This window comes from Eretmochelys imbricata, chromosome 11 (assembly GCF_965152235.1).
Source record: "Eretmochelys imbricata isolate rEreImb1 chromosome 11, rEreImb1.hap1, whole genome shotgun sequence".
In the NCBI taxonomy this organism is placed as follows: domain Eukaryota; kingdom Metazoa; phylum Chordata; order Testudines; family Cheloniidae; genus Eretmochelys; species Eretmochelys imbricata.
The window spans coordinates 25505777-25518498 of record NC_135582.1 but is presented as its reverse complement, the minus strand read 5'-3'; positions in this window follow the sequence as shown (position 1 = coordinate 25518498).

Here is a 12722-nt window from a genome sequence, read left to right as displayed (position 1 = left end):
TTTTATAGATGGAGGAATACCATTTCAAGAATTATTGCTCTGAAGTATTCTCATTGTTGGGTCTCTGAGAGGATGTTTATTACTGTTCTGTATTGCAGAGAAAACATAAAATGATACTGGTCTCATGTGTAAAACATTAGAACATGTCATGAATTTGGGTAAAGAGAATAGGATTTCTCAGGATCATACTAAGCAGAGTTTCACAAGCCTGGGATTACTCACAGAATCTTCAAATTTGTTGAACACACAGTTATGATCTCTCAGTCTCCAAGGCTCACTAAAATCTATGATGGTGTTGGAAGATTACTAGATTTTCATTGAGGAGAAAACAACAACATGGCTTTATAGTGTCCCAAAAAGATTTTCTAATTTGTGAAGAAAAATTTTTCATCTCCCCCACCCCCACAGCACCATAAAGAAATGTCTTAATAGATTTTAAGTTACAAAGCAAATAGCTGATGTGCTGTGTTCTATGTTGCATTATTAATGAGAAATTGATGAGTCATTACTAATGCAATAGAAGCACCTGGACCTTTCCTCTTTTTTTCCCCCCAAAACATGCAGGTAGATTACAGGAGGATAGTTTTTAGTTATAGTTTAAGTGAGTTCAGGATTAAAAACCTCTACAAAACCAATGATGTTTTAAAGTTGTGTATAATACCAGCCAAACTTAACTACTGACATTGCTAAACTGTACACAAAGAGTCCCAGTGTCTTTTATGAAGAAATAATATATGGGGGGAGAGAAATCCTCTATGAGTTACTATGAACTGTACTGTTAGGGGAGTGTGTGTGACATTTTCTACAGAAAAGGAGGGATTTTTGCATCAATGCAGTTAATCCACCTGTCCAAGAATCAGTTGCTAAGTCAATGGAAGAATTCTTCTATCGACCTAGTGCTGCCTACCCTAAGGGTTAGGTCAGCTTAACTATGTCGCTCAGGGGTGTGAATTTTTCACACCCCTGAGTATTGTAGCTAGGTTGACCTAAATTTAAAGTAGAGACCTGGCTTAAGAATCAGTCACAGCCCAGTGTGCCTGGGGTCCCAGGGAAGCCAACTGAAGTCACTCAATTAGGGTGAACTCCAAAGAATGGGGCAGACAATTCCAAAAGCCGGTGGATATTCCAATACTTAGATTAGCAAGCCAGCACAAAACAGCTTCTATAATATCTCACTGATTACCCAGAAGCCAACAACACAGTTCACTTAAAGCAACCCAGCCTCAGGCCTCCACCTAGACACCCAAGACAAATATGATGAGGATTACTGAAAATCTTATTCATCATATAAAAAAGGTCTACCAATCCCAAAGGATCAGACACGTTACCTCCCAGGTTAATGAATATTTCAGATCTTCCCCATATAGACACTTACTGCCAATTCTTATTAACTAATAAACTCAAATTTATAAGACAATAAAAGAGAGAGAGAGAATTGGTTAAAAGATCAGTACACATACAGATATAAGTCATTCTTGAGATTCAGATTCATAGTAGAGATGGTTAGCTTTGTAGTTACAAAGAGTTCTTTCAGAAATAGTCATAGAATCATAGAATATCAGGGTTGGCAGGGACTTCAGGAGGTCATCTAGTCCAACCCCCTGCTCAAAGCAGGACCAATCCCCATCTAAATCATCCCAGCCAGGGCTTTGTCAAGCCTGACCTTAAAAATATCTAAGGAAGGAGATTCCACCACCTCCCTAGGTAACTCATTCCAGTGTTTCACCACCCTCCTAGTGAAAAAGTTTTTCCTAATATCCAACCTCAACCTCCCCCACTGCAACTTGAGACCATTACTCCTTGTTCTGTCATCTGCTACCACTGAGAACAGTCTAGATCCATCCTCTTTGGAACCCCCTTTCAGATAGTTGAAAGCAGCTATCAAATCCCCCCTCATTCTTCTCTTCCGCAGACTAAACAATCCCAGTTCCCTCAGCCTCTCCTCATAAGTCATGTGTTCCAGTCCCCTAATCATTTTTGTTGCCCTCTGCTGGACTCTTTCTAATTTTTCCACATCCTTCTTGTTGTGTGGGGCCCAAAACTGGACACAGTACTCCAGATGAGGCCTCACCAATGTCGAATAGAGGGGAACGATCACGTCTCTCGATCTGCTGGCAATGCCCCTACATATACATCCCAAAATGTCACTGGCCTTCTTGGCAACAAGGGCACACTGTTGACTCATATCCAGCTTCTCGTCCACTGTAACCCCTAGGTCCTTTTCTGAAGAACTGCTGCTGAGCCATTTGGTCCCTAGTCTGTAGTGGTGCATGGGATTCTTCCGTCCAAAGTGCAGGACTCTGCACTTGTCCTTGTTGAACCTCATCAGATTTCTTTTGGCCCAATCCTCTAATCTGTCTAGGTCCCTCTGTATCCTATTCCTATCCTCCAGCGTATCTACCTCTCCTCCCAGTTTAGTGTCATCTGCAAACTTGCTGAGGTTGCAATCCACACCATCGTCCAGATCATTTATGAAGATATTGAACAAAACCGGCCCCAGGACCGACCCTTGGGGCACTCCGCTAGATACCAGCTGCCAATTAGACATGGAGCCATTGATCACTACCCGTTGAGTCCAACAATCTAGCCAACTTTCTATCCACCTTATAGTCCATTCATCCAGCCCATACTTCTTTAACTTGCTGACAAGAATACTGTGGGAGACCGTGTCAAAAGCTTTGCTAAAGTCAAGGAACAACACGTCCACCGCTTTCCCCTCATCCACAGAGCCACTTATCTCATCATAGAAGGCAATTAGATTAGTCAGGCATGACTTGCCCTTGGTGAATCCATGCTGACTGTTCCTGATCACTTTCCTCTCCTTTAAGTGCTTCAGAATTGATTCCTTGAGGACCTCCTCCATGATTTTTCCAGGGACTGAGGTGAGGCTGACTGGCCTGTAGTTCCCAGGATCCTCCTTCTTCCCTTTTTAAAAGATGGGCACTACATTAGCCTTTTTCCAGTCGTCTGGGATTTCTCCCGATCGCCATGAGTTTTCAAAGATAATGGCCAATGGCTCTGCAATGACATCCGCCAACTCCTTTAGCACTCTCGGATGCAACGCGTCCAGCCCCATGGACTTGTGCTCATCCAGCTTTTCTAAATAGTCCCGAACCACTTCTTTCTCCACAGAGGGCTGGCCACCCCCCATGCTGTGCTGCCCAGTGCAGCAGTCTGGGAGCTGACCTTGTTTGTAAAGACAGAGGCAAAAAAAGCATTGAGTACATTAGCTTTTTCCACATCCTCTGTCACTAGGTTGCCTCCCTCATTCAGTAAGGGGCCCACACTTTCCTTGACTTTCTTCTTGTTGCTAACATACCTGAAGAAACCCTTCTTGTTACTCTTAACATCTCTTGCTAGCTGCAACTCCAGGTGTGATTTGGCCTTCCTGATTTCACTCCTGCATGCCCGAGCAATATTTTTATACTCTTCCCTGGTCATTGTCCAATCTTCCACTTCTTGTAAGCTTCTTTTTTGTGTTCAAGATCAGCAAGGTTTTCACTGTTAAGCCAAGCTGGTTGCCTGCCATATCTACTATTCTTTCTACACATCTGGATGGTTTGTCCCTGTAACCTCAATAAGGATTCTTTAAAATACAGCCAGCTCTCCTGGACTCCTTTCCCCCTCATGTTATTCTCCCAGGGGATCCTGCCCATCAGTTCCCTGAGGGAGTCAGTCTGCTTTTCTGAAGTCTAAGGTCCGTATTCTGCTGCTCTCCTTTCTTCCCTGTGTCAGGATCCTGAACTCGACCATCTCATGGTCACTGCCTCCCAGGTTCCCATCCACTTTAGTCCATAGGTTATAGTCCAGTGTTTATATTCAGGGTGAGCCAGTTAGAACTGGGATCTCAGTCCCTGTGGCTTTGGCTTCCCCTGCATGAAACCTCAAGCAGATCTGAGATAAACAGGATCAGGACCCAAGTTTCTGTATACAGTTTCTGGTCTTTGGCAGCTCAGAGTCCTCCAACAATTGATACTCATTTCCTAAGCATTGCTGGTAATTATCCACACAGATTAACGTAAGGCAATTGCCTGTTTTTCCACCATTCGCAGATGATTTGCTATACATTTTAAAGAGATGAATACAGGGATGGCCTATGTTTACAGTTCATTTAAATGCTAAGATGTCCTTTTTATCTCTGAATTAACAGAATACAGCATAGACAGGGACTGTTTGATTACATCGTTGACCACTACTAATATATATGTAAATACACAAAAACACAAACATTATCTCCCCATGTGTCTTTAAGGGTTGAATTTGAGTCATTTATCCTGCAGGATGCTTAACCCTTTCCGGTCATGTGTCACACCCAGCATCTCAGCACAATTTGCCCACTCCTATTCAATCCCCTGCTATGGGGATCCGGATGCCTCAGACAGGGTACCTCTGCTTGCAGAGTTGCAGTCTTCCCAGGGCACCTGACAGAAAGGGGAGCATAGGACTGTAAATTAACATGGAAATCCAGCATGATCCAGGATCTCCAGCTAGAACTTTGAGTTTGTCTGACAAACATGAGTGCTGTATGTTGTAATTAGCGATGCTGTGTCATTACTGCACCGCATCACAAAGGTGTCCATCGTCACAAAACAATTGAAGTTCTGCTGCTGAGACATTCCAGACAAATGGTAAAAGTGTGCTCATCCAGATGGATTAAAAAGGCCTCTGGGTAATGACAGACAAACTATATTACAGAACAGGAATGTCATGCATGATCAGGTACTTCAGCTAAAGCATTTAGTTTATTTTTCCTTCAACTCTTTTGTGAAGGTGGGTTCAGCAGCTCAAGAAAAGAGATGCCACAGTTTCTGACAAGTTAATTAAGCTTTCACTTCTGAGTATTATATGTATGGTGAAGAAAAGAAACTTAATTGTCTTTGCACTGCTTGACAAAAAGCAAGAAAAATGCTTGCATATTTTCTCAGTTTTGTCTCTATTTTGGATTCTTAGTCAGTCTGAACTTTATACTTTTATGGGCCTAATTAAAAGCCAATTTTGTGAGCTTCTTAAATGATAGTTTTTTACATATATCTGTGTTGTGACAGGGTCAGGCCAGATGGCTACAGGAGAGTAATTTTTTTTATAGGAGAGTAATTTTTATTTGCATAACACACTTACAAAACAAAACAACAGCATATGCAATGTGTAACACAGCAGCCAATCACAATTGTTTTCTCATTAGCTTCAGGGGAGGGAAGTGTTCAAGCTTGCCTGGGCCCAGAGCGGGGGGCTTCCTCAACTCTTGTGGTCTTTCACCCTTCTGAGTTACCTGGTAGTCCAGAGTGAGGGGCCTTCGTCAACTCTCAAGGTCTGCCACCCCCTGGAGTTACCTGGTGCCACGCCTGAGTGTCACCAACAATTCCTCCCCTGAAAGCACCCAACAAAAGGGGCAGGCTGTGGGGTGGACAACCCGGGGGGCGGCACGGGTACCCATGCGTGAAAGGACCCCTCTAAGGTGGTGGTGTCCACAGCAGCAATGGCTGGGGCTGGGGTCCCTTACTCTCTCCCCCAATCAAAGGGTCAAAACAAAGGGAGCCGGATGGGGACACCGAGCAGAGAGCGTCGGACTGTGCCCACCGCTCCTCAAAAGCATCAAGGGAGTCGGTGGACGCCACCAGAGGAACTCCGCCCGGATACGTGAAAGGACCGAGGATCGGAAAACGGCCCCACAGTCACAGGAAACGCCATCAGCCAACCTCCTCTCTCTGGTTTTATAGATGGCCGTTTTAGCCAGGGCCAGGAGGAGGTTAACTAAGAGATCCCGCGACTTTGTGAGGCCACGGATGGGGAGTGCATAAATAAAAAAGTGAGAGGAAAAATGCAACCAAAAACATAATAAAAGTTTTATGAGGAGCTGGAACAGGGGCTTCAGCCTGGCACACTCCAAATATATGTGCGCCAGGGTTTCCCTCACACCACAAAATGGACAAGTAGCTGGGATGGGGTTGAACCGTGCCAAGTACGTGCCCGTGCTCACAGCTCCGTGAAGGAGCCGCCAACTGATGTCCCCAACGGGCTTCGGAACCAAGGTGGAATGTAGGCTGGCCCACCGGGGCTGCTCACCCTCCAAAGGTGGCAGAAGGTCTCACCACTTTGTGTTGGGGCGGGACACTAGGGTGAGGGCGTGAAGGGTGCGGAGCATGAGCGTGTATAAATGTTTCCTGGGTGCGGTTTGGAAGCATACCGGCTGCAGTTCATGCAGCCGGCTCGCCGTAAAGGGGTGAAGGGGGTCGATTGGGTCTATGGGGCAGGGGTCCAATTAAAAGGTCTGGTGGGCCTGGGGTCGAGGGTGGGCGGGGCGTGCCCTCGAGCAGGACCTGATTGAGGTAAGCTCTAGCAGTGGGCGGCAAAGCGGCCTTCACCTCCTGAAGTACGCGATGGGGGGTATGAGGTCTGGAGAGCCCCATGCGCCTAGCGAGCGTCAGGGGATCCAGCCAGTCTCCCGGGTCATAGTCCAGGAGGTCTCTGACTCTTGTGACTTCTGCCAGGATGAAGCTCTGGCGCACCAAGCGGGACTCTGCCACCTGCACATGGAGCTGGGGATTGTGTAGCAGGGGCTCCGTGAGGAGATCTGCCCCCTCGGTGGCTGCCACGGACCTGGGCATTAAAAACCATTTCCAAGTCCGGAGGAGGTCCTGGTAGAAGACAGGCAGCCTGGAGAGGTCTCGTGGAAGACCTCCCAGACAGAGATAAAAGAGCTGCCGGTCACATCGGAGCCCTCGGATGCGGCGCAGGATGGCGTGCGCCAGTATGCTCCATGCCAAACTGCCTGCACCATAAAGGAGCCTCTGTAGGGCCTGGAGGTGGAAGACGCAGACCTGAGTGTGCAGACACTTCAGGCCCTGTCCTCCTTCTTTCAGGGGTAGATGAAGAACCCCTACAAAGGGGCCCAGTGCATTCCTGACCAAAAGAACCCTAGAATCAATGTCCGGAGGTTGGTCAGGAAACCCGGGGCCGGAATCAAAGTGTTGAGCCAGTACCAGAGCTTGGACAGGACTAGTTGATTAAGCACCAGCGTTCTCCCTCGGGGGGAAAGACATCGGAGTAGTCCCGTCCATTTCCAGAGCTGCTCTATCACCCCGCCCTCTAAATTTTCCCAGTTCTCCAGAGGAGGGGGATGCGTGGCAGAAAGGTAAATGCCGAGGTAGAGCAGCAGACCCGCGCTCCACCGGATGATCTGAAGCGCGGGTGGGAGGGAGCTCGCCTGCTGCCAGTCTCCTACCGCCAAGCCAGAGCTCTTGACCCAGTTGACCCGGGCGGAGGAGGCTGCCGAATAGATGGCCTGGCAAGCCTCCACCCACGCCAAGTCGCCCAAGTCCTGGACCACAAGGAGCACATCATCAGCGTACACCGACAGGACCAACCACAGCTCAGGCTCCCGCAGCACCAACCCTGTAAACCTCCTGCGGAGGAGGCAGAGGAAGGGCTTGATCGCCAGAGTGTAGAGCTGGCCACAGAGGGGGCACCCCGCCGTACTCTTCGCCTGAAGCTGACTGGTTCGGTCAGGGTCTAGTTGAGCTTAACCAGACACTCTGCGGAGGCATACAGCACCCGGAGAAAACCCACAAACTGGGGTCCGAATCCAAACGCTCACAGAGTGTTCAGGAGGTACCCGTGGTCCACCCTATCGAACGCTTGGGACAGGAGGGCAAATGACAGACCGTCTCTACGCCCGAGTTCCAAAAGGTCCCGAACCAGAAATAGGTTATCAAAGATACTGCAGTCCGGGAAGGTGTAGGTCTGGTCTGGGTGGATCACGTCCGCCAGCACAGACCCTAGCCGCAGCGAGATTGCTTTCTCTACGATTTTGTAGTCCATGCTGAGGAGCGAGACGGGACGCCAATTTCGTAAATTGCGGAGGTCCCCCTTCTTCGGCAATAAGGCGAGCATGGCTTGCCTGCACGAAAGAGGGAGGACCCCACTCTGCAGAGACTCGGCCCAGATGGTGACTAGGTCTGGGCTGAGGATGTCCCAGAACACGCGGTAGAACTCCACGGTCAGCCCATCCATGCCTGGAGACTTATTGGTGGGCATACGACAGAGGGCTTCCGAGAACTCAGCTAGAGTGAGAGGCAACTCTAGCCGGTCTCAGTCACTCGTGCTGACCGTAGGGAGCTCCTCCCAGAGCACTCTGCAAGCGCCAGGGTCGGTCGGATCCGGAGAGAAAAGACTTGCGTAGAAGGCTTGGGTCCTCCCTCACATCTCCACTGGTTCCGTGAGAGGGGTGCCGTCTTCTGCCAGGAGGCAGGTGATGTGTTTCTTGGCCACCCTTGTTTTCTCCAGGGCATAGAAGAAGTGGGAGCCGCGATCCATCTCCCGAAGGAGGTGGATGCGGGATCGAACAAAGGCGCCCCGGGCCCGATGGTCCTCGAGGGCTCGGAGCTCCTCCCGCTTCTCCCGGCACGCTCTGCAGAGGAGAGGGTCCTCGGGGCTGGCGGCCAGATGCCTCTCCAGCTCTAAGACCTCCCGTTCCAACTGCTCTATCACCGCATTTCTCCATCGGCTGGTGCCCCGGGTGTAGTTGCGGCAGAAAAGCCGGGTGAGCACCTTCCCCAGATCCCACCATTGCCATGCCGAGGGAAAGGCACGCTGCTGCCCTCGCCAAGCCAGCCAGAATTTCTGGAAGGATGTCACGAAGCCCTCATCCTCCAACAGGCTGTTGTTAAAATGCCAATAGGCCGGCCCCGGCCTCTCCACACAGAAGGAGGCTGTCACGGTGGCTAGGTGATGGTCAGAAAACGGGGCCAGCCAAATGCTGGAGGAGTGGGCTAGTGAGAGATGGAAGCGTGATAAATAAATGCGGTCCATCGGGGAGTGGCTCGACCAATGGGTCTCCACCTGGACAAAGGTGAACGTGGAAGTGTTGTCTGGGTGGTGGTCGTGCCAGATGTCCACTAGAGAGTGATGTTCGACTATCTCCCGGAGGGTGTCCGCGACGGTCAGGCACTGCTCGGTCCCCGAGCGGTCCTGCTCCTCGAGGGTGGTATTAAAATCCCCTCCCAGGACCAGGCACTTGTGAGAATCTAAGGTGCTGAGGAAGGCGGACGCCCACTGGTAGAATTGCAGCCGCTCCAGGCCCGATGTCGCGGCATAGACGTTAACGAGGTTAACCACGAGCCCCTCCATACAGACCCGGAGATGCAGCAGGCGACCTGGCATGGCCTCGGCAACCCCTAGCACCTCGGGCCGTAGGTCGGGGGAGAACAGGGTCGCCGCTCCAGCCTGTCGAACCGTGGCATGGCTAAAGTAGACCCTGTCCCCCCATTCCAGCCGCCAACTGTCTTCGGCGGTCAGATCCGTATGAGTCTCCTGCAGGAAAACCACAGAGTACCCTCCCTCCCGAAGGAAGGAGAGCACCTGGGACCTGTGGAGAGCCATCCTACAACCCCAGGTGTTCAACGTTGCGATGGTGAGAGGTGTCATGGGGAGGGCCGGGGCGGGATCCTCACTGGCAGGGATGCTTGCATCTCCCAGCGGGCCACGCAACAGTCCGTGACCCATCCTGTAGGTGAGTAATTGTTCACGGAAGACGCGGACCCGCCAGAAGGCCGCGGCATCCTGCTTCCCCATCCCTTTACCTTCCCCCATGAAGGCACTTGTGGCCCGAAGGATTTTAGAAAAGTCCCCCCATTGCTGGAGAGCAAGTTGTACCTTGTTGCGGGAGCCACGGACGTCCTCTAAAAACTTCCGCAGCTCACCTCGCAGCTCATGGGGGGGGGTGTGGTTACGGTTTCCCGGTTGTTCCCTGGCGGGGCCCTTGATGCAGCCCCGTGGTCCACTAAAACAGACAAGTAGGGTGCGGACCCCCGACGGGGTGCCTGATGGGCTGGAGCTTCTAGGCCCGCCTCAAGGTCTGGGGCGATAGGGGGCGGTGGAGGGAAAATAGCAGCTCCTAATGGGTCAGAGCAGGAGAACACAAAGGCCGCTCCCTGGGGGGTCATCAGTTGGGAAAGGGAAGGAAACAGCCTCAGGCAGGGGGCAATGACATTGCAGGAGGTAAATTGGATAGGGGTAGGGGCAGGGGCAGGGACAGAGGCGAGGTTCTGGGTTTCGGGAGGCAAGTAGCTGGATGGTGGCGCCTCCAGATCAAGCTCGAGGGTTAAGGGGGTGGGGAGGGAGCTCTCAATGACACTGGGCGTGCACTCTGTGGTGGATTTAGCGGCCACAGTATCAGGAGGTGGATTATCTTCTGTAAGGCCCCTGCCCGGGAAGGAAGCTGATTGCTCCGCACCAATGGGGGGTGCCCCTGGTGACTCGAGTCATGGCCACGTGGTGCCAGCTGTCACCTGAGCAGGCTTGGTGGTCGTCAGCAGGGTGCCATCAGCGGCCGGGTCGATGGAGGAGTCCAGGGGCTCCTCGGAGGTTGGAACGGAAGCAGCAGTGAAGGGGAGGGAGCATGGGGAAAAGAGGGGTGGAGTGAGGTCGCCCAGATCGAGATTTGCTGGCAAAAGGTCGTCCTCCCCCTGGGCAACCGGGGTCAGATCTAAGGCCTCGTTCTCCTCAAACATGGAGGAGAGGACACTTTCCGTCACCCCGGGGTTCTCCCTGCTGGCACCCGCCACGATGGTTGCCTCGGGGTTCACGGGGGCTTCGGGTAGCGTCAGGACAGATGGGGCTTCCTCGAGGGTCTCGGAGGGGAGGGTCTCCCATGGAGGGGATACACTACCTTCCGGTGCTGCCATGTCTTTCCCGGCTGACACCGGTGGATGGGTCGCACTCGTGGGCAAAGCGGAAGGCTTGGCATCGGTGCCCCCCTTCCTGGTCTTCTGGGGGGCCTCCGCCTTGGGTAGATGAGGTGGAGCTCGAGCCTTCCGCTTGCTTCGCTTCCCCTGGACTAGGGCCCAGCCCTCCATGGCATCATCTGGGGGCTGGTTTGCAGGGGTCGGGTCAGGGGGTAAAGGCAATGGCTCAGGGACTCGTGGGGGGGACGGTGGGGCGGCATAAGGGAGGGAGGATTCTCCCTGGGGCAGGCTCTCTCCCATGCCTGGTGGTATCTCTGCCACACCCTCCTCCATAGGCCCCGCCGGATTGTCAGCAGCGAGGGCGGGGCTCTCCCGCTCATCTGGGCATTGTAGGGGAGGTGCCCTTTGGGCCTGAGCGGGAGTAGCAGTGGTCCAAAGAGGAGGGGGGGCGGGTTCGGGTACCGGGTGGCCAGGGGCGTCGGCAATGATGGGGCCTATGTCCTGCCGGGTCTCGGGGATCCCAGGTGCCCCTCCTTGCCGGGCTAGGGGGCAGTCCCTCTGGACATGCCATGGCGCCCGGCAGAGGTAGCACCAGGCTTCCTCCATGGAGAAATACACCGGGTAATGGGCCCCCTGGTGGGGGACTAGGAAGAACCCTTCGAGTGCCACTCCATTACGCGCCGCCGATGGCAGTAAAAGTTGCACTTGCTGGCGGAAGGAAAAGATGTGACGGAGGGTGGGGTCCTTGCAGCCCAACGGGAGAGGGCTGATGGCAGAAACAGGTTTCCCCAGGGTGGAAAGGGCGGGTAACAGGGCAGCACTGGGGAGAAAAGGAGGGACAGAGGTCAGGACCAGGTGGACGCCCAGGTCCTCCAGCGGCTCTAGGGGGACAAACCCCCCCCCACCTCCAGGCCCCTCTCCACCGCTTCCTGGGTGCAGCCTCCCAGAGGCTGATTCCAGGCTTAGCTGCAGAGACCTAATTCCTGATAGGGAAGGCTGGTGGAAGAGACACAAGAGTAACAGCAAAGGGAATTCAAGGTTGTATTGGCTATGTGCTTTGTTTTTCTTTCTTTCTTTAACAGGAGAGATTATGGTAGATGCCATCCACCTAGCTATTGTCCTTGAATAGTATCCATGTGAACTGTGGTAGAAAAGAGCATTCAGAAGCACTTGAGGGAGGACAGTAAGATACAGATACAGCTTTGCAGATACAGCTGGGGAGAGGGTTTCATGAATAAAGAGCAGTATGGTAGAAAGAACTTGTGGAAGAAGGGTTTAAGAGAGGCTGCCATCATTGGGAGAATGCAGGGGGTGGGCCACAGTGTGGTGAAACAGAAAAATGGATAAATAGGAATGAGCTAGGCTGTGAAGAGCCTTTAAGGTAAATGACAGGGGAGAAATCCTGGCCACATTGTAGTCAATAGGAGTTTTATCATTGACTTATTTGGTGTTATTGTGGCCCCACTGAAGTTTACATTTTGATGTTTTGAAGGACTGGGGGCTCCAGCTGTACCCTGCAATACTCTTCATGGTACTGTCCCCCCTACCTCCCAGCAAGTCACTGAGACTTTGAGGCTCAGCTTTCAAATGTGTAAAACAGGGATTACTGGAGGACTTAACAACATGATGTAGTTGCAGATATCTGAAATCTTGTTTGTTATTGAATTTGACTCATAGTATATATCATTGCCTCTGTTACAAATGGGGAAACTAAGGTTTGGAGAAGTAAATTAGCATATTTGGGAGGGCATTTCATCTACTATGTTCCTTCAGGGAGACATCAGCCCTATTTTATTATAGCTATATTATTTCTTTATAGCACCAATTGCCTCAGCACCCAGCTGCTGTGATAAAAAACATTGTTCATAATGAGCTGCATGGAAACCACCTCTAATAGTGTAAGCCACAGTAACCAATCATTACCATGGGCAAATCACCACTCCCTCAGCCTCCTATTCCCTGCCATAGCAGACAAGCTCTTTTTTTAGTTCTTCATTCTTCTCATTTTGAAAGACTTGTCCAATGATGATGCCTTCCTTG